Source organism: Excalfactoria chinensis, chromosome 11, assembly GCF_039878825.1.
Source record: "Excalfactoria chinensis isolate bCotChi1 chromosome 11, bCotChi1.hap2, whole genome shotgun sequence".
Taxonomy (NCBI): domain Eukaryota; kingdom Metazoa; phylum Chordata; class Aves; order Galliformes; family Phasianidae; genus Excalfactoria; species Excalfactoria chinensis.
The window spans coordinates 10,672,501-10,695,000 of record NC_092835.1 but is presented as its reverse complement, the minus strand read 5'-3'; the positions used below and the strand labels follow the sequence as shown (position 1 = coordinate 10,695,000).

At 38.7% G+C, this 22,500-nt stretch overlaps 1 protein-coding gene across 6 annotated transcripts in view; it reads left to right on the top strand.

The window, feature by feature from the left end:
• ZNF536 (zinc finger protein 536) overlaps positions 1-22,500 on the top strand; it is a 319,073-nt gene that overhangs the window by 47,920 nt on the left and 248,653 nt on the right. For all 6 annotated transcript variants that reach the window (XM_072346336.1, XM_072346340.1, XM_072346335.1 and 3 more), the window contains exons 2-3: positions 3,648-3,727; positions 15,145-15,214. The gene's annotated coding sequence lies outside the window, so the exon portion shown is untranslated. The remainder of the gene's footprint in view (positions 1-3,647; positions 3,728-15,144; positions 15,215-22,500) is intronic.

The window sequence follows — 22,500 nt, the reverse complement described above, 5'->3', positions numbered from 1 at the left end:
CAGTTATGGGTGCTGGAGGTCTCTACGACCAGGCGAGGAAGGTCCAACCCCAGTGTGGCCTGGATGGGGCTGAGAGGGCTGTGCGGGGACAGGTTGAAATTATGCTGCAGTACAAATAGGTGTGCTGTTGTGTTTTTAGGGAACAAATGAAAACTATAGTGAGATTCCCAGTGGCATGAAAAGGACCCGAAAGGCTCTGCTGCTCTGGAGATGGCCATCCCACAGGGATGCTTACAGGGCCTGTCCTGTGCTCCACTCTGCTGTGGGCTGGGCAGCTCTGTGGCGGCAGCTCTGTGGCAGCACCTCAAAAGCCCCTTACAAAGCAGCTAAGGAATAGTTATTTAATACAGTTATTCAAATACGATACTGCATTCCATCAAAAAGGACGCCTTGCTTTCAGAGGGCTCCAGCCATGTCCCTTTGAGATTAGCAGGAGTTTGGTCTGTGACTGTAACCAAGATAGGATGTGGTGGTTTAGGGAAGTGCCCCATCATTCTCACTAAGTCTGCTCTCAGGTATCTGTTTCCTTTTCTGTGTGTTAGGTTTCCATCCCAAACCTGCAGAAATCCTTCTGCCCCCCCCACTCAGTGGTGGGTGAGAGACTTCTTTCTCCCTTTCCTGTTTATACTTCATTTGAAGTAATGAACTACGTAGATTTCTTTAAGAGTGAGCAGAAGCGGTCTGCTTTTACCCCAATTGTGCCTTGCCAGTGCTTTTATTTTGCCACCCCCACTCTGCAGGCCTGAGGGCTCCTTTTTAGGGCAGAGGTGGGGCAGGAATGAGCACAGTAGGAATGTTAGCATGGGAGGTGTCACTGTGATAAACTGATCTGTAGGGGCTCACGAGGCCGTGTTTAATGCCACCGAGTGTATTAGACACTAGTAAACTGGCCAAATTTGACCTAAGTGGAACTATCTTAATTTGTTTTCATGCAGCTTGCTGCCTGTACCTTTAAAATATCTCCTTTACGTAGTCAGTGTCAAATGTGTTAGAATAATATTAGCACAGGTAAGTAAAATATCTTTTTATAAGGCTTTAAATCATTTCTGCTACGGTTTAATGTGTAAAGCTACAGATTTTCCCAATTTGTTCATAAGGTTATGTATCACAGACCTTAAATCATTTAAGGTTTCAAACCTGAGGGGTTCACTCACAGTCATGAACTGGAAAGCAGATTGCGAGAGACACTGACATGCTGATCAATGACATGAAGCCTCCAAACAAATCAGTACAGGACTTTAAGAGATGAAGCCTTACTGTGTTCTGTCTGTCATCAGAATTTATAAAGCATCTTAGTGAAAGCCCCTTGAGAATCATTCTTAGAATTTTGCAAGTCATGAGCGTGTATGTAAAATCTGAATTTTTTAAAACACAAGTAGCCTTGTAATAGCATAGCAGAAATGTAGTTTACGATGTTGGCGTAGGAGTACTAAGAACCTGTTTAGTGAGATAACATCTTTTCCAAACCCAACAGCTTATTATCTTCTTTGTTTCTATTTCTTGGCTTTCTTACTTTGACTGAGCTGCAAGTAAACACTAAAAAGGTGTATCTGAAGGTTTTAAGACGTCAACAACAGCAGAAATTCCAGACAAACAAGCTGTCACTGTTTTTCGACACCATGCAATTGAAAGATGTTGGATGGGACCTGTGTTTATATATAGCAACCCAGGAATTTGCTTTTTCTGTGTCCAAATATTATAACCAACATTTACTTATTGGAGTCCTAAAAGGATGTGGGCCTGTATAAATGGGACCCTAATTCTCTATAGATAGGATTTTGCATTTAGGAAAAGGAAATCTGATGGCAGGGTGCTTTCTGAACCATTTCCCAGCTGTTTTCATTCCTTTCAGACAGTGTCTGTGGCATGGCTTGGCTGCCCTCTGCCTTGCTTCTGCTGTACCTGGGAGCCCCCTGACAAGCGGGGTGCCCAGCAGTTGGGGTTTGCACTTGCTCACTGTCCGCTGCGGTCAGTGATGTTGGATGTGTAATGTGAAGCTGGCCTTTGCTTCTCAGGGCTTATAATTCAACTACAAAACTAGAGACAATTAGTTTGTAAGAGAAAACCAGGCATGAGGAGAGAGCAAAAAAGAAATGTGTTTCTGTGCGTGAGAAACAGTGGTGATGGCAAACCAGATGTCTGTTGAATTTTTGGCAGTTAACTGTGGAAATGTGAGTTATAAAGGAGGGGCTTGAAGCCTTACTGGGGTAATTCTCCTATGCGAGTTACGTGGCAGAATTATCACTTGGAAAACATTTCAAGGAGTGTGATAAAGGCTGGTTCAGTCTACAAGTGAGGGGAAGGGAATGGGGATCAGGAAACATCGTGACAGACCATTGAGGTGGAAATAAACGTGGGTTTGGTGTGGCTGGAAAACCAAGGAGCAAGAGGAGGTGATGGTGTGGACTGGACAAAGCAGGATATTTTGGATAAGTGTTTTGCTTTGGATGTAGTCAGGACAAGGATGCTTGGAAGTGCTTTCTCAGTGTTGCACTGGCGCACAGTTGCTTAGCAGGGAACTCTGATATTGCAGAACTATTTAATATTGTTTTGGTCATTGGTAGGAGCCCTCAGAGTTGTTTGTCCTTCAGGTCAACAAATGGCATTGCTTAGCAGTGTGATGCTGTCAGTGCAGCCTCAGCTGAGCCAGACACAATAAATGGCCAAGCTCTTAATCGCTTCCCACAGCTGGTGAAGATGCAGATGTGTGTGGTGAGGACTGCAGGCAGTGATGGGGGTCTCAGCCATGGGGCTGGCACCTCCCCTGTTGCTGTATGCAGGAGGTGAAGCCCAGTGGCTGTGCTGCTTGAACTCCGGCCTCAGAGCCAGAGACAGCTGTATGAAATAGTTTGGTTGATGTGGATGTACAAAGTGTATTCTTTGGAAATGACCTTTAATTTCATTTGTTAGACACACATAGGAACAAACATAGTTAGAATTCTCAGTCATAAATTCTTCAGATTATAGCTTCAGTCCAGTGAACTTTATTTTGCTCTAAGAACGCCCTTTGTTTTTGTTTCTATTTTGCTTACTAATGTAATGGCCCTAAATTCACTACTGACAAATATCTTGGAAGTATTCTGGCTTGGCTTTTACTGCTGGCTCTTATCTCTTTTAAGTGGGGTTTATTAGATGAGATCATCTACAAAGGACTTATTTCTGTTATAAAATGGAATTAAAAAAAAAAAAAAAAAAAGAAGTAAAAATACAGTTAGTAGCTGTTCTCTTTTTACTCCCTTCCAAAGATTAGAATATCAATGTCAAAGAGAATAACTGGGTTTCTGGAGTATGCTATGCAACTTTTGTTTTATCCTGTTTTGTCCTCTTTTGCTGCACTGTCTAGGGGAAAGGATCAGAAGAATTTCCTTCTGTTCCTTGGTATTATCTTGAGGAGAGGTTTTCCCTCTCAAAACAATCCAGAACTGAAAGAACTTTTCAGTTTCCGAAATGAAATGGCCACCAAACAAGTACATTATGAAGGCTTAAAAAATAAAAGGTGTTAATCCCATTAATATTCTGATTCTCAACGCTCTCTGCTGCTCTGTAGATTGTCTGCTTAAGGTGGCATTGTAATATTTTAGCATAAATGTCTGAATCAAACGTAGAGTTTTGACATATTAAGTTTCTAACAGGTTTTATTTTTACAGTTGCGACCTTCAGTACCTGTCCTGTGTCTTGTAACGATTTCCTCAGCTGGGGAACACATTCCTTGGTTTAACAGTAACCGGTAAGAAAACTCCTTTGTTACCATAATGTCCTCTTCTGCTTTATGCATCTGAATTTTTAGGTTGTTTTTTCTCCCCACCCTCCCCCGATATTAAAAACTACATAAAATTGAGGTACCTAAACTAGTTTTTAAAATCTGTTTTCACGTGGTTTTGTTTTTTCTTTACATCCTCAAAACTACGATGTTTCTGTCTCCAGGACAACTCTTTCTAGTAGTTCATTTGGGTGTCATTAGCTACAAATAGAGTTTTGAAGAAAAAAAATCTGCTTGGTAAAATCATGAGCATTCATCTTATACAGCTGATATCTAATAATTGTATTAGGAATGAATCATCATTTATTACTTTATCATCAGACTGATGATTTAAATAAAAACATCCATGACACTCGTGATTAAATTCATTTTATCCCTTTTTCATGTTTTTTTTTTTTTTTTCCACAAGTTCAATAGAATATCTCACGCATATTATTAAGAACCATATTCTGTTGTATATTAGCATGAGAAGAACACCCATGAAAATCAGTGGGTGGAGGGGTGTACTACATTATGTGTGATTTCCCTCTGAGCTATTCCTGTGCAGTAGAAGAGGAGCTCCTGTAAAGTCAGAGAAACCAGATTGGTGTGGAAATCAGTGTGAAATCAGAACTGGGTTATTTGGCCCCGAGTTTGAAAGAGAAGCCTACCTTCCTAGGAAATAACCAATAATTAATTCTACATTCCACCCGCGTTAATTGATTCTTAAATCAACATTTCTGATAGCTTCTGCTTCTAAATCAAATTCTTATGTTATTTCTTTATTACAACTGTTATACTGGATTGTCCACTCATTTTTATATCATGTGAATCAGTGGAATCAGTGGAAACTGATTCACAGGAATGGTGCTGATTTATAGCTTATGTGAGAGGATATTCAGGCATACTGAAGCTTCAGTACTGCAAATGCATAAGCAGGTATTGAATTACTGATGCTAATGGAATTACTCACGTGAGTAAAGTTAAGCGTGGATGTAAGTGTTTTCAGGATTGATGTCTGTACTTAGGAATTTATATCATTTAAGAATACAGCTCACGATTTTGAACACTTGCTAATTGAAGGCGAGCCACTGGATCTTATTCTAGACAACTGACTCAACCAGAATTACAGTGACTCGATTCTAGAACAATTCCTTCTGCTTCAGAGAAGATATGTGGATTTTTAAATGTGTAAATAAGAATTCAGTCTGACCAATTCACTTCACTGACCCCTACTAATATGAGGGAATAGTTGAAAGAGTAAAGGAGAAGCAGAGAACTGGACAATTAGTAATACAAATGTTTTCAATCAAGGAGTTAAATAGCTCAGCAAAGATGTGGTTCGTTTTGCAACAGTGTTTGGAATCCAAATAAAACCATCTGAGAGATGTGCTGTTTATTGTGATGTTAGTGCAGAAAACAAAACTCTCAGTGTGTCTCGAATTTCAGGGAGGTGTCACAAAGCCATTATAGTTTTTAAAGAAATAAAGCAAAATAAACACCACAAAACCCAAAGACAGAATCCCAAACCCGCAAGCCTAAAACGCCTGTGTGGAAGCTCGTACTCTATTCTGATTAACAAGGCTTACCTTTCTCTTGACCATACCCCATAGAGGTCATCATGTAAACTGTTTAAATGGATAGTAATATTATGCACCACAAAATTAATTTTATATTGTATACAGTTTTTATTGTGACTTTATCTTGTTTCAAAAGTGCTTACTTTCTGATTTTGTGGATATTACTGACTGGATTACTTTTATTTTGGTTTTTACACAACAGTTATATTAGAAATTTGCTGTTTTATTCTTACCTTCTTAGTAAAAATCCTTTTATCACACAATGGGTAATTTATATCCATTACCAGCCCTTTCAATCCTTTTCAGTGGTGCTGTCAGTGCCTTTGGCACAGTAATGATTAATGTGATCTAATAATAGTGTGCCATTATATTACCTTAGTAAAACATGTACCAACATCCTATTCAGATCTACCAAATTCATAGCTTCCTATAATATTTTTGTTGAAAGACAGGATTACTATTTTTCAAAGCTGTTTTTTTTTTTTTTCTTTTTTTTTCTTTTTTTTTTTGCCTTTAACATATTTAATGAAATTCACAATTCTTTGCCATGGTAATCTTCGTGCATGCATTTGGGCTTGATGGGTGAATTTTATATCATTCTGCCTTATTATGATTTGTTAGGCAAATTGTTTGACACGTAAAAAGAGATGTGCATTACATTGTTTTGTTAAGGGTGTATTTTAAGCATTCAGTACCTCCTGATTATTCTCATATATTTATCATAGGGGATTTATTTGGATTTCAGTACACAAGAATAAGCACTTGGGCTAAAATATGTTTTTCTGTATTCTAACCCAGATAGTGCCACATCCTACAGGAGGCAAGGTTGATGCTGCTCTGCCCAGCAGTACCACTTTCTGTTACGGTGCCTTTGCTGTGGTGCTCTCTGTTCAGCGTTTCCTTAATTCAGTGCCAGCAGAAGCATGCAGAATGGTGCCCAACTGTGAGTTGGAAACTGGGATCGTGCAGTGCTATGTCTGTTGTTTTCAATCCAAGATATGCGTGTTCAAAAACCAAATTCAAATGTATATATTTGAGGTTTGAGCAGGTATAGCACTGCTTGACCCCAGTCTCCAGTTGCTGGGTAGTACCAGTTCTGCCATGAGAAGTGCAGCTGTCCAGAGGGTGCATTTTTTGCACTGTAAAATGGTGTGTTGTTGGGGTTGCATATGTATGATGGCTTTCTGGTCATTCCACTTCCATACCTGATGCAATTTAAGTTTGCTGCTGCTGCACTTGCACAGATTCCTCAGTCCCCTGCAAGACAGGGGATGCGAGTCTGATACTGCGCCTAATCAATGTGGCTGAGGAGTTTGGATAACACTGCAGCTTTGCAAAGCATCTTAAATCTTTATCACCTAACGATGTCATTATTGTAGTCAGGGAGTCACATACTTAGCACTGTCTCAGTAAAATCAAAATGAAATGGCATGTCCACATCTTAACTCTACTCGTGATGTTCTGTTAAATACATACTCTTACAGTTTCATCCTATCACAATAAATAATGAATGAGAAAAATATTTTAATCTTGTCAATATCAGCAATGTCTAAAAACAAGGAAAGTGTGTGTATGCATTTATGTGGATTCCTTATTTGATTTAGGCTAAGCGATTCAGCTGTAACATGATTTGAAATATGCAATCAATGTAAACGAAGAAAAATATTTTGAATGCAGTGTATAAACCATGTGGTTCCTTAGACATATTTTTAGGAAGAGGAAAAAAGATGATGATTGTCATGCCGTATAACAATGATGCTACTGGAAATATATGCAGCAGCTTTATTTTCTGTCACAGTGAAGACAGTCTTAAGCCTTGGTCATTTAAATCAAAGATGTTCTCATCTCTTCTGTGTAGCTGATTCTTCATGACATAACAAGAAATGAGGGGGATAAGGGGTAATAAGGCCTGAAATCTTGGCTTAACGTTGTATTCAAAATGTATAAAGCAAGTTCAAAAAGATACTTCCCTGGTTTTAGTAGTAAATATTTATTAAACAGAAAAACCTTTCATGAAGTACTCTCCAAAATGACTTTACTAATGGAGCTATAATTCGTTAAAGATCTAGAAGGGTTGTTACAGTCTTGAATTAGAGATGCCTTAGCTTGTCATGTAAGTCGCTGGGTTGCCTGTTGTGCAGACTGCCTTATATCCTACTGATTTGTTACTCCTGGATCCTGCAGGTGTACTAACCAGAGAGCCAAGCTGGATGGCATACAAGTGTTTTTTTTTTTTAAACTAAGAATAGAATGGTCAGTCTCCTCCATCTCTTTCCGTGCATCCTCAAATAGATGTAGTTTGAGTGCAGAATAGACTTTTCCATGATCTGAAGCATTTTCAGAGCTATTTCCTCTGCTGTTACTTTCAGTGGGAGATTGTATAGAGTGCATGAGGCACTGGCTTCCATGGGGAATTTTGTGCCTGTTTCTTCAGCGAAGTAGTATTAGAAGTCAGTGAACTGGCCAGTGAAGAATTATTTCCTCTGCATATCTTTCCATCTTCATTCTGCTGGGATAGAGGCTCTAAAGTGTTGTCTCTGGGAGTTTTACTGGCTAGGAAGCGGGACAGAAGGGTCCTGGTGTGCCTGCATGAGCTGTAAGATAGGATGACTACAATTCCCTGCCCTTGCTTTGGTTCCTGTCTGTGTTGCTGTATTGTGATCTTTAACACACTTGGGTAGATGAGTGTGGCTCTAAAAGGAAGGCCTTCCAAAAAGTGGAAATATAAAATAAAATCCTAATTTTGGATGATAGAAAAGAACAAGAGGAGAGTGTTTTAATAGCATTTATTTTATTATTATTTTTTTTAACTGTGTCTCTTTGAGGCCATCAGAGCAATGAGTAGAAGTGGCGACTGATAATTCTCGGGTTATGTCACTAGCCACTGAATTACTCTGTGACTTTAGTAATGAAACATAAATGTTCTTTTGGTTCCCCAGTGGGCATAATACCATTTACCTGTCTCAAGAATGCTCTGTAATTTAATTAACACTTGGAGTGCTCTTTGAGATCCTTAGCTAAAAGCAGGAAAATGAGTTGGTTGTTACAGAAATCCCAATTTATCCCCATTAAAAAAAAAAAATAAAATGACACTTTTCCTTGAATTTTTCAAACCTCAGAATAATGTTTGATAGGGGTTTGGGGCTTTCTTCTTACTGGTCCTTAGAGTCACTTATTGTTAGTGATTTGCATAGGTGCAGTACAGGTATTACATTTCTCATAAATTACCAGTATTGTGGGGAGAACTTGAGTTGTGCTTGAGAAGTTCTGCATTATTCTTTATCAGATATTTCTTATTGTTTTAGAGGAAATATTTCCTAATTTCCAGTTGTGTGCTGTACGAAATAGCTTCCTTTTAGTGTTGTCAAGTATGCTGGTATCTTGCTGATTAAATTACTCATGACTGTATTGTTGTAACTACAGCTACTCAACAGTCAGATAATTACCACGTCCTGTTGTGGCCAGATGACTGACCACTGACCAAACCAAGTATTTCTTTTGTATAGACAATCCCTGTCTGTAAGTATGCACCATTCGGACTGATTTGAATGTTTCATTGTGCATACACTTCTGTTTGAATATACGCATTTGTAAGCCAGTAGTTAAGAGGGTAGTTCAGAGGGAGACTTCATTTTTTTTGCATTCTCCTCTGACCTCCGGTGAAAGACTTTATTAAGAGAAGCAGGAACACCTGCAGCAAGCAAGCTGCAACTTCAATACATCCAAGTTTTCAGTCTTGTTTTGCAAACAGCCAGACATCTCTCTAGAATCATAAACCCCACCTCTTTGCTCCCAGGTACCTAATTCATTCCTGTATTTTTTCCTTGGCAGCTCTGGGCATTCATCTGGGGTCAGCTGCCTACCACTCAACTTTCTCTTCGAGACTATGGAGACATAGCACATTTACCTGGATACAGCTAGGCTTAAGCTTCTCTAGAAGAACATACATGCTCACTCATTTTCTCCCTTTTTAATCTACTTTCTACCACTAAAAGGAGTTTAAACAGTCTTTCAGATAAGCAAATAATCTTAACAAGCGTCTTATAGCTAGAAAAAATGTTGCACACCTGTTTGTACACAGCCTTGATGAAACATCTCAAAGTTATGCTAAGCAAGTCTGCCATTCCCTTCTGGTATTAAATATGCCATTATCTTGAAGTTTTAAGTTGTGCTATTTGTGTAATAGCACATAATAGCACCTACAAGGGAGTTTGTATCTTATTCTTTTCTTCATCTCCACCAGCAGTTGTTTCCAAGAGTCCCTTTGGCCCTGCTTTGATAATTTAAATAGACAGTCAGCAGCATCTGTGAATGAAATGGAGGGCTGTCTGCCTTTCAGCTTTCTTGGAGATTGAGGAAGGCCGGTATGGCTCAAGCGATCTGTCACTTCAAGTGTTTTAGAGAAAACACACTTAATTCATAGAATTTGTTGTTATTATTATTATTTTTTTCCCCCTGACTCCACATGTGACTTTCTGTCCTCCTTTATAAGGTATTATAAAATACCTCGTATTTTATACCAAATCCTACCATAAAGTATTTGCAGGGAAAATGAAACAGGCAATGCCCATATGAAGTTTATACTTCTGCACAGCTGCAAGAACAGGTAGCAATGCCAGGAAAAAGTGTAAATGTGCAGCAGCTATATTGACATTTGTGCCTGTACGAAGGACTTTAGAATAGAATAGTTCTGTCAGAAGGGACCGACAAAAGCAGAGTCCAACTGCCTGACCATGTCAGGATAGTTTGCTAGGTGAAAATGCTCAGTTCAAAAGTGATATGCTTGTCTTCCTTTATCCCTCGTGCTACCTCCAGAATATTACATTTGTACTGAAAATGTGGCTGCATTAAAAATAGAGCCCATCTTAACTCTCTGAATAGTGATCTCAAGTGTTGCTTTGAATGGACATTGTCCTGTGCTAAATGCTGGAGGAAAATTTTCCTATGGGTAACTACGCATTGCATAGTTGACCAAATATGCCAGGGCTGTGGAAAAAGAGAAAATGGCAAGATGACTATTTCCCAAAAACAGTAAACACACATTGCAGCCCGGGTTCTTATTTGAGAGTGCACGATTTTACTTTTTGAATAACTACTGTATTTTAACAATAGGCATCAAGTGGTTGCTATGTGATACACAACAGTGTTTTTCATGAACTTTTGGCTGCTGAATAAGCCCAGCAAATATGGGTTCTTACCCTTTTAGTTTTCTGGGTCAATTCATTTTGCACAAAGGAGAGAATGATAATTTGAGTTGTAGGCAGAGAATGTTTTCTTCACATGGCAGGAAAGATGAAAGCTGTTTTTATTTGATTTCTTTTTAAATTAAAAATTATAATTCTTTATAGAGTTACAAATAATTATCTTATTACTAAAGGCCTCCCGTAAGCTTGTAAGTATCTCAGTAAAATAATTGCACTTTTAGTCACTGCAGACTAAAACTGGGGGGCAAGAAGGGGAAAGTTTAGGAATATAAGCACATATATAGCATATGTACGTGTGGAAAAAAGTAGCGATTTCATTACCCCAGAATTAAAGACCTAGGCAAAAGCTTTTTGTCTGCTGGGTGCTGCTGGCCAATTACAGACCATATCAGGGTGTTTTCTGAGCTGCTCTTTTCCCTTTCTAGATGCTCAGCTCTTTCCTACTTGTAGATTGAGAGGACCACGTCTATCAGATTTAGTTGGCTTCCTGATGGGGCACCATGTTGGGGCTGCTTTTATGATCTTATCTCCTGTTCTTCTGTTGTCGGGATCCCATGGAGAAGGGTTTCTGAGAACTGCAGCCTGTGCATATAAAACCTGTGTGAGAGCAAGGACCGGCACCCCCAGATGCCAGAAGAGGCAGGTGAGGCAGCAGGAGAGCAGCCTGATGCCAGTGCTGCATGGGGTTATTGGCTGCTCATGTGGGAGAAGGAGAAAGACTCCAGAAGCAGGGACAACTGGGGGGGGTGTTGAAGTTGAGAACAGGGGCAAGAAAAGCATATGAGTTAATCAGGTGGAAGGAGAGGTATTATTTATGGCTACACAAAGATATATGAGAATGTGCTTTTTTTTCCTTTTTTTTTTTTTTTTTTTTTTATGCTAAGGATCTAATTAATTTTTAATTGGCTTCAGAAATAAACATGCTCGCAGGGAAGTTTAGGAAGGTTTTGGCATAGGAAGGGAGGATATTTGTTTGGGAGGCAAATGAAAGTGAGAAGAATGGTTTTGGAGGAAGGCTGATTGTACTGAAAGATGAAGTTTTGGGCAGAGTGAGCAAAGAGCTCTTAAGGATTCAGGGCCTACATAGATGTAGAGCAGGCAGAAGGCCATTGCGCTCTTCTGCTGGGCATCTCTCAGCTGAGAGCCATCCTATCCCTCATTGGGTTTACAGGAATCCAAATTCATAAAAGTCATCTATATGGCAAATTCAGCAAAGCCATTTCTGCTCAGTTATTGAGTCAAAGATTCCAAGTCTTTACCAACCAGCAAAGCATGTGTTTTAGCTTTCTTAGAGCATTTTCTTACAGAGGAGAATCAATGAAGTTTCAATATATTCCAGGTAATGGAGTCCAGACCGTCTTCATAGAACTCTGTTTCTTCCCCAGTGACCCTTTCAAAAGCCGTTGTTGCCTCTTTTGGTGAGGGTCATTCCAAACGCAGCTTTGAAGTACTTACTTCTTCTGTATCAAAAACTGCCCTCCTTTCCCCACCCCACCTCCCCAAAAGCAACCCCACATTATGGTTACAGTGATTGCTTGCTCAAAGAGGAAAAAAAAAGATCTTTCATATATATACATCTATTCTATTCCTTAGAAATTTCATTTGAAGCATTTATCTTTGGGATGATTTTCCCTCTCAAAGTCATATCAGACACAAAGCTATCTTCAGGGCTATTTCTTCTAGTTCACTGGACAGCTGTTCTGCCTGAAAAGAAAGAAAGATCATGTATCAATCAAAGACTTCAGGAGAAACCATATGCTCTTTAATAGGCAAATCCTGACTCTGAGTTCTTGATTCTCTGACTTCTGGTTTCTTGATTTGGAGAAAATTGAGAGTTTAATATTGATGCATTTTGCAAAATATCTGTTGATTTGTTCTGTTTTCAGTGTTTCTTTTTGTGTATCTTGATACCTGGAGGCTGTTATGAACTACTCTTCACTGGGGGCTGACTGTGTTCTACCTGTGTGACTTTATCAATCCTCATCTGAGTGGCGCTATAGGTAGAAATTAGTGCTACTTAGCAGAAGAAAGGCTCTTACCTTCACTTAGCTTTGCTGGAGCTGAACTAGTGATTTCCAGTGTAAGGCACTAAGGATTTGAAGGAGATGCCCAAGCTGCTGCCTCCTTAACTAATACAGATGTCTGTGTTTATTCACCATTCTTCATTTTGGCAACTTGGTTGCAATGAAATAACTAGGAAGTAGTAACTTCCTTTTTTTGTTAATTAATTTATTGCTAATCATGCATTTACTGTAGTTGGTGATGCTAATTTACAGAAGGTTTGAAGAACATTAAAAATTCCCCCCCCCCCTTTTTTTTTTTTTTTTTACTAAATGTGTATATACAGCAACACAATTGAAATTAGTGTGTATCCTTTCATCTGCAGCTATGGCTTGAAACACAAATGAATGGAGATGCTACACTTTTAGCAGGGATTACCTTCCAGAAAGGAAACTGCATCTCTGATAGAGGGTTTTCTGACTGCATTGGATGTCAGAGGGTGTTTACACAGCGTGGAGCAGCGTGGTGCGGGTAAACTGGAACCCAGCTGAAGTCTGTGAGGTGACACAGTAGCTCAGGGGAGCTTTAAAACACATCCTTAAGTTAGTTCCAACGCAAAATTTCCCAAAGAAAAGGAATGTATTGATTTTAGCAGATCTCGGATCGTATCACTTGCCATTTTGGATCAAAATATTGGACTGTCAGGTGCCACTAATTATGACCAGGTGCAAAAGATTTAGAGGAAGAGACAAGAAAACTGTGCTCAGTCACTGTAGGATAAGCTCTCCTTAAGGATGCTATAATTATAAGCAGGGCGCGTGGCCACTGTGTACGACCTGATAGTTTCAAACCAAGGAAAAGAGTGGAGATGATTTAATTCTCTTTTGCTTTGAAATAAAGGAAGATCAGTTGTATTTAATCAATAGACTTTAGGGTTTGATGTATGGATGAAAACTTAGATTCAGTGAAATAATATTTCTGGTTAAGTACTTCTCATCAGGAACTTGTTTGACCTGTGGGCTGCTTCATTTTTTAAACTCAGATGTCTCTATTACAGAGCTTGGAAAGATTGTTACAGTGCCAGCATGGGGAGTGTGTGCCTTAATACGGATGCATCTTGTGGGAAAGAAGATAAACCTTTTTCTTTGTACACAGACACATACATGATTTATCAAACATATTGTATTACTCTGTCTTTACGGTAAAACGTACAGTGGATGTGAATTACTCTATCTGTGTAGGATTAGAAACTCTGATGTTCTGTCTTGTATTTGAGGAGAGGATTACTCTATAGATAATGTGCAGATAATGTACTTTTAGTGAAGCACTGCAGCTTAAGGACAGCAGAATCAACTTCCTTGAGGTAAAAGGGAAAGGAATTGGTATGGAGCAGTACAGTGTAGTTGACCACACGTAGGAATTTAGAGATGTAATCAAAACATAGCACTGTACGTTTGTTGACTAATCACTTTTTCAGTCATCGTGAAGGGAACATTTGATTTTAAAAAAAATAATAAAAAATCCATTGTAAATGCTGAGTACCTTGAAATTCACCAATTTTATTGCTTGTGTGATTGGCAGCACTAAATGCCGGCAGCTCATTTAAGTAGGAAACATCTGTACATTATTAGTTAGGGATTTTTTCATCTGTTGATTTTAGAAATGAGGATTTTATGAGTCCTTGTGTACATAGTTGTGTATTTCCTATGTACAAAAACAGTGAGCTATGAAAGACCAGCCCTAAAGCATCCCATGTATGGTTTTGTGATTAAGGGGCCAAGTGAACAGTATGCAAAGTGACACAGCATACGTTGCATTTGATTTTAGGTGTGGCAGCAGCAACTGTGATTTCATAACAGTGGGAGTAACGTGACAGTTCAAAAGCACAGTGTGAAGATTTGTTTTCTATTCACAGCAATGTAAATTCTTAAAATAACAATGTAACTTTTACATTTCTTACTGGATACCAGGGTAATCCAATTTAGAACAATTTATTCTCAACGGGTGAAAATGGAAGATGCAGCACTGTGATGCATGTACAATACATTAATTTTTATGAGTGAGTTATGAAGATGTGCAACTCAGGACCTAGGATAAACATCATCTGCCTTGATTAATCCGTTATGCTATGGCACGTGTGTGTCATTTTTATTATCCTAAAAAAAAAACCAAACCCAAACAAATACTGCACAACCCCCAAAGCAAATAAACAAACAAACAAACCCACCAAAACCCAACAACGGCAACGAAATCCGTCCCTTTAGTATACCAACTGCAGCATTACAGGTAGACGGCTGTAGTTGTCTGTAGTTTCTAAAGCAGCACATTTGGAACTTCTGTGAACTTTTTTTTCTCTTCTGGGTCATCTTACAGCCAAGGTTCTCCTTTCTACCCCCAGACTCCCAGGAAAATGAGGTGTAGTTGTTGAAAGGATAGGAAACTCTTTAATTTCTAGATGAATGTTGGCAAAATGTCCACTCTTGACCCCACTGTAGCTGCAGCTTGGGAAGTTATTCTCTTTGGCTCTGAGCGTGGGTGGGCGTCACATTTAACTGCAGAGTTTTATTTGCAGATGGGGATGAATATTACTCTTGTAATTATAAATATTTTGCATTTACAGAAAAGAATCTGCAAGATCTTCCATCATCCATTGGTAGAAAATTAAACCTCACTGCACTCCGGCTAGCTAGGTAAGTTGTATTTGCCTACACATCAGAGTAGCTGTGATGTAGGAGGGTGGAGTGGGCATTTCTTAAGGCCTGCCACTAACAGGCCTGTCAATGGCACATCTTGGAAGAGATACCAGGTCTCTCATTTCTCTTTCCTTGACTTATCGTCAACGCAGTGCATCTGTTTGATTACATAATACGGGAATTACTGTCCTGAAATGATGCGTTTCATCTCGTATTTCTGTGGTGCAAGTGGGTGCAGAAACAATTACTTGCAACTTGCCTGCTAAACTATACTGGAATTTCCTTATATAAAACCTCTGAAGTTTCTATGAATGCATGCTTTGTGTGCCCAGGAGCAACTGATCTTCAAGATATCTATGTGAATAAATTTTAATATGATTTTACAGTGTTAAGCTATCAGTCACAATCTGTCATTTCTGAAATCTGATGCTAATAGAATTTAGTATTTGTTGTTTTACACTGGAATAAGTATAGGCATAAAACAATATAAAATAAAACAATGAAAAAATCAAATTAGAGATAATTGTATATTGAAGACATTAAATTTAATATAAATTAGCACAATAAAAGAATATGTTTTTCTGCTATCTCAGCATTAGAAAATTAGAAGAATTGCACTGTTTTTCTCCGTATGTCTGTGTCACCAGGTTGTTATTTCTTTTGTTTAGTCATATAATAGGATGCGTTGAGACATATTATCCTCAACTTGTGTAACAGCCTACAAATACTGATTGCAGTTTGAGCTTGTTATGGAAAAGTATTGCCCTGTGGATTGAGAAAATGACCAACAGCGGACTATAATCTATGAAGCTGAGAGTAGAATTGCCAACTTGAGGTCATTTTTCAAACCAAGGGGCAATAGTTTTCTACTATAAACTGAATATTACAGTCAGTATATGTTTTATTAAACCATTTCAGAAACTTGGGAGCAGTTTCATTTAAACTTCTTGCTTGATGTGGCTCAGAGAACAGGCCCAGGGCAGCTCACAAAAGAGGCCTGGCATAGTATTTATAATAAATATTCTGTATACTCAGTAATTACGAAGGCTTTAAGACCTTAATGGTAAATGGCCATATCCTGCTACCGTTCTGCATCCTTAGTAGCCATCGGAGTCATTAAGATTTATCTATATAAATCAGTGCAGGCCACTGTTTATCACTATAACACTATGGCAGACTCAGGCTGGGCTGCATAGGGAAGCCAGTCATGGCCATTACTGTCCAAAAGATTAAAAGCAAAACACTTTTTTCTTTCTCTGTACTCTGTCATTGTTTTTTCTTTGATCCTGTAGAATGATAGTGATCTTTACATTGTCTCTTATAAGGGTGGACTGCCTTATGTTTTGGTCAATGAGAGGGTTTCTATTCCAGAACAAGAGAAATAACAATAAGATGCACAGACAAAGCAAAGCCTTTATCCTCCTCCTTTAACACACCTTGCACATCCATAGAGTTCTGCCATCCCATGACCTGGGAGCAGAGGTGCTTTCTGCAGCCCTTGCTCTGAATGACTTTTACTGTTCACAGATGGTCAGCACAAAATCCTTGGTGGACTTCAGGTTTCAGAAAGTCACCAAGAGTGACTCTGCAAAATAGGATACAGGGGCCAGAGAGAAATGAGACCATAGGCAGAAAAGAGCTAAATAGCGTATTTAACCTTTTTCTTGAGAATTCCTAGTAGGAAATGTTTTATTTAGAGTTCCTCATGTGACTCCTCTCCCTGAGCCTATTCTGCATCCTTTGGTGTCAACTTGTTGTCTGTCTTGCATGATTTCTAAATGTCTGTTTTTGGACAAAGTTGCCAGATTGACCTTGCTTTTATGGCATAAGTGTGTCACAGTCCTATGCTACCACACTGTCGACAGTAAACATACTGAAGTTACTGCATGCCTAAGTTGCAAGTTCAGTGGTTGTGATTATGCAAATAGTGCATTCACATAACCATAATTAGAAATTTCTATCTGCACTTGCCAGATTAATGCACAGTTACAGCTGTAGCACGGGCAAATGAGGTGCAAAGAGTTTTTTTTCTGCGTCTTAGTGTTTAAAAACCAGACCTCACACCCACATGTGTGTATATATTACACAGACACATACATAATTTTCTAATGGTCATAATTTTTAAAGTCTACATAAAACTTCACCACCTGAGGAAGGGTGATGGATTAGAATAATAAAAAGTGGAACAGCAAAAGACCTGTTCTACATCGAGTCCATCTTCTGGATGTTTTAGGATTGTTCCCACAAGGGTATTTGCTAATACTATGTCCAGAGTAGGCTTAAATGTCCCAGGCAGTGAAGTTCCCACTAAAGTTTCACAGGTATAATTCAAAGGATATTTTCCTGACACTTTTATTTTCAAGTCATCGGTTCTCTGCATTACGTTGGTCATAACTTTGAGGACTTTTCCAGTGTCTCTCTCCTCGGTGCTTTCATACCTCCAAATATTTGTAAAATATTGACATAAATTACCGGGGTATTGACTGTGCCCTTTTCTCTCATCCTGTAGCTAAGACTCCAGTACTGGGCAGATTGCTCTTGTTTTCTTCCCCCCAGAAACTCTCTTACAGACCAAAATACTGGACCAAGTGAAGGTGATGCTACTAATTTACTGCTGCACATATTGTGTAATATACACAAACTCTCTCTCTATACGATTATAATCTGTGTTCATTGCTAGGAGGATGTTGTTTAGAGGTCTGTCTGATTGTATCGGGCACTGTACAAACGTATAATTAATCTCATTTTAAGAAATGCTTAGCTCCAGATTGAGTGTAGGAATATAGGGTTATTAGTTTCTAGAATGTTTTTATTATGCACTTTATAGTTTGATTGACAACTATTACTATTTTAAGATGACAGAACTAAAACTTATGCTGCTTGATAGCATCAAATATATTGTATGCTAAGTAAACAGGAGCATGTGAGCAGGATAATATTTATTATATGGTTATATAGCAACTCAGTAAGAGACTAGAGAGGAATTATTCTCCAAGAAGGATATTTGATATTTTACGCTCTTTAGAAATACAAACATTTTAGAAATGCAAACATAGAACTGAACTTTGCACCCTGTTTCTTCAGGGGAAGCAGGTTGGTTGGCTTTCAGGTTGGTTGGCTGTCCTGGCTGGATTATTCTGAAGTGCTTCCTTTCATGTTCTTCCCTTCTTTGAGTAACTGTGAAGGAGAGGAATAGGATGAGATCCCTCCAATATGAATTTTATAACTCTTCTACTTCCCTGTTACGTTTGAAAGCAGAGCCTTGCAGCTCCTATCAAAATGTGTGGCGAACAGTTCATAGGCAGTCCTTGTCCCTGAGAGCCGGGCCATCCAGGCAGATGGAGGACAGGAGGGGAGAGAGGCACAGTCAGAAGCATTGTGGGGTGCAGCAGGAGAAGGATGGAGCCATTGCTGCCAAGTCAGGGGGCAGTTTTTCAGTTGGCACAAAAAAAATAAAATAAAAAAAAATCAATAATAATGTTAACTGAGTAAATATGAATTTTGTTTCCAGGACAAAAAGAGTAGTTAGCATGAAGAATGTGTAAATTTCCCGTGTATTTCTAGTGAATATTTAATATAATGCAATTAGAGGCTGGCTAAGAATTATAAGGCTTTTAAAAACCAACAAATAAATGGACTCCTGTTTTCATGATATGATTCACCCATCTAAAATTACTTCTGAAATTGGAGTTAAAAAGCATGATCTGGAATGCTCAAAACCTGTTTCAGAACATTGTGTTTGGGCTCTGTGCGCATCACATGGGTTCAGGGTGGGACACCATCTTGCAAAAACCCCTATAGATAGTGCAATCTAAGTTAATGTGGCAGTACTTAGGAAGTAGGGAGATTTTTTTAGTAATAACTGTTTTGCAACAACATATGCAGCTTAGTGTTGCAGCAGATTTTTCAGACACAGAGTATATTAGGCAAAACTACCTGGTTTACCTGATATAAACTGCTATATCTGAAAGGAATACAGCTGTGTTAATCTGGTGTTCTGCTTGGGCTGATTTATCTTAATTTAGATTTAGCCTGACTGTTCCCATCCAGTACTACGTGATCCTGTCTAGTAGAAGAAATTCAAACAAGTAACTCTTCAAATTACTCTCAATTCAGGGTTTTTTAAATACATGACCAAGAATAACTGCTTGTGTCCTTTGCACAGCATCAAGGCAAGTAGCTGTAAAATCACAAAATAGTATCATTAGACAATTGGTTTTGGCAAACTCGGATCAACTGGGTAAGAGAAGGGGAATCAGTGGGGTCGATATAGATCACTGTTATTTACTCGCTTGGGTAAATTCATTTTTCCAGTCATTAAGACAAAAAGTACCCCAAGTGTGGGGTGTTCTTTCCTTTTCCCGCAGCATGCCCTTACTTACGGTACCTGACTCATAATGGGGCTGCTAGGCAGTGCTTCTGAATAGTTGCAGTTTCAAACTGAAATTACAATCTTTAAATGTGAAAAGTATTAAGGAAATCTAATAATTACGTAGAAATTATTATGGACTTGTCTGATCACGTTCAGTCTTTATTCCTAAAGTAAAATGCATCATATACTTCATTGTTGGAAAGTTCTCTTTTGGACTGTAAGTAGTTGATTGTTGAAGCACCCTTTGTATTTGCTTCAGCTTTTTACAGTGTATGACAGTGGCTTTTGTACTGACTTGTGCTTGGCATCAGGCTGATGCCATTAAAGAAATGCCAGTCTTAAGAATGCTCGTTTTCAGATCTTGATTGGTGAGTGTGCTGATGCTGCTCCTGGAAGTACAGTTTGCAAATAGCAGTTCTTGTCAGTCACAGCCATGTGCCCACTGTGTCTTACGTACTTATGAGTAAGTTGTTGCCAATCCTATTACCTGTTTTGAAGCCCTTCTTATCCATCTGTGATGCTCAAGTTCCTCTCTCGGTCAATAATATTCACATTTCATAATGATGCATCTAATGACTGGGCTCATGCTGAGGGCATGGTGCCATTTTATGGTGGAATAAAGCATCACAATGTCTTAGATAAGTGAGTCAGTCAGCACGAGAAGAACAAAAACTGTGGTGGAAAAGAAAATGGAGAGCAAGAGCTATGCTATTGAAGAAAGCAGCCCCTGATAGGCTATATGTGAAGAAATGTCTTCTGAATCATTTTCGATTGGGTTGAGAGTAGTTTTATGGGATTTGTGATCACATTACCTGCTCCTTATGCCCCTCAAATAATCCGTCTGGATTTTGCAGCCATGTTTCTTGTGAAGTCCTTTAAAATACTTGAGCAGGCTGCCCAGTGTACATTGCAATGCTTTATTCCCAGATACGGGGAGAACTGTCTCAGATGTTACTCAAAAGTGCCTCACTTACAGTCTTGTATCTCTGGGGTCAGGGTTTAGATTCCAGTATGGTTTCCATTTGAGCATCTTTGTCTTCCAGGAGTTCAATTCTGTCCTCAAGTGCTTGCTTAGGAATGGCATTGATATTCAGAAGGAGCTACAAATGCATCAGAGATCAGATGGAAAATATGTATATAATGTATCTATGTATTGCATGTGGCAGCTAGGCATAGGAACAGAGTAATGCTTTAATATGTACAGTATATTTATTATACAGTCAAGTGGGAAAAAAGTGGATGTTTCTATTTATCAGTTCTTTTTTGTCTTGGGTGTTTCTATCTTTGACTGATACAAATATTTTGGAATCTAAACATATCTCCACAATACTGTTGTTTCTTTGTTCTGGATTTCTTTCATCTTAACTTATCAACACAGTATATGAGCCATTTTATCCTACGGTGTGATCATCATCCTAGTGTGTATTTGCTCATTAATGTCACGTTAAGATCTAAAGAAATAGGGAAGTAGAAGTGAAATTTCTTTTTTTTTTTGTTTGTTTGTACTAATTTATTTTATACTAATAATAATGAAATAGGAAATCTTGGTACCGTAGCTTTGAAATAATAATAATAAGAGTATATACTCTTCCCCCAACTGCTCTGCTGTTTATAGGCTTTACACTGCTTATATATGAGTAATCAAACATGACCTTAAAGCAAAAAACTGGTACAGGTTTCTCTCATTTTAAGGGCAAATAATTGTTTTGGCATTTATTTAAATAATTATAGTATTCTAACCCCGTAAAAACAAATGTGCATGCAGTGCCCATTTAAACCCCTGTATTTTTGGACTTACTTTTTAACTCATTGCATAACTTCACAATCATCAGTGAGGTCTTTTTTGAAAGCTGGTCATGATTGCAAACTGGATTTGCTTTTGTTCAATATGACCTTTTTCCCACCGAGTTATCCTAGAAGTATTTCAAGTTAATTTGTGTATTTACAACAAGCAAACAAACAATCCCTAACTAACACAGCTTTCTGGTTTTCAGCTAGAAACTGCAGTGTTCCTGGAAGGATGCAAACAGAGAGGGGTGTGGGGGTATGTCAGGGAGACCACAATTTATGTGTTAGGGTTCGGGTGTTTTGTCTAACATAAGGTGTTGAAAATTCTCACAGTTGGAGCCCACTTCTCTCCACTGCCTGGACAGGGAGCCAGAAGTGGGACAGTCCTGGTCATGTGAAGCAAAAGATGTCCAAGAGGCAGCATGGGGTGAGTTGTTAGGGCTGTGTTATGATTGAGGCTAACCCACATCACGTCCTGTGCAAACAGGAAGGTTTCCTTCTGTGGAAGGTTTCCTTTTGAACTGAACAACCTATGGCAGTGAGTTCAGCAGTTCTGGCTCTTTCATTTCAGTCCTTCCTGAGAATCACGGTCTCAGCCTCCACTTGTTGCTTTCTTTGCTCTATTATTATTAGGAGCTGTCAGTTTTCAGTCTTCTTCAGTCTCTTTCCCCAATAGCAGGAGGCACAGAGGACTTGTTTCTTTTTTCCATACGCAGAATATGAGACACAAAGAAGCCCACAGTCTAGTTACTGAGCTAGGTTTATTGCAGCAAGTTGGCATCATAGGGCACATTCTTCCCAACATCTTGAAGCTTTTAGCACGTCTTTTCTCTTATTTGAAAACTGACACAGTTTGGTTTCTGTTTACTGAGGAGTCAAATAATTCTACAACACAGATTTGCATTTCCTAACCCTATTCTAGCGTACTTTCAATAATTTAGTGATCCCATGTTTAATACTGCAGCATTATTTACAACTTCAAATGTTTGTTTTTTAAACTACAAACTATACCTTTCAGTAAATGAAGACCCATATTTCAGGCTCCTTTAGCAGTAGGAAGTGCTTTTATTTGCATAAAACTCCTGGCAGAAAAACTCCAGAAAAGTAAGGGAAAAGAAAATTT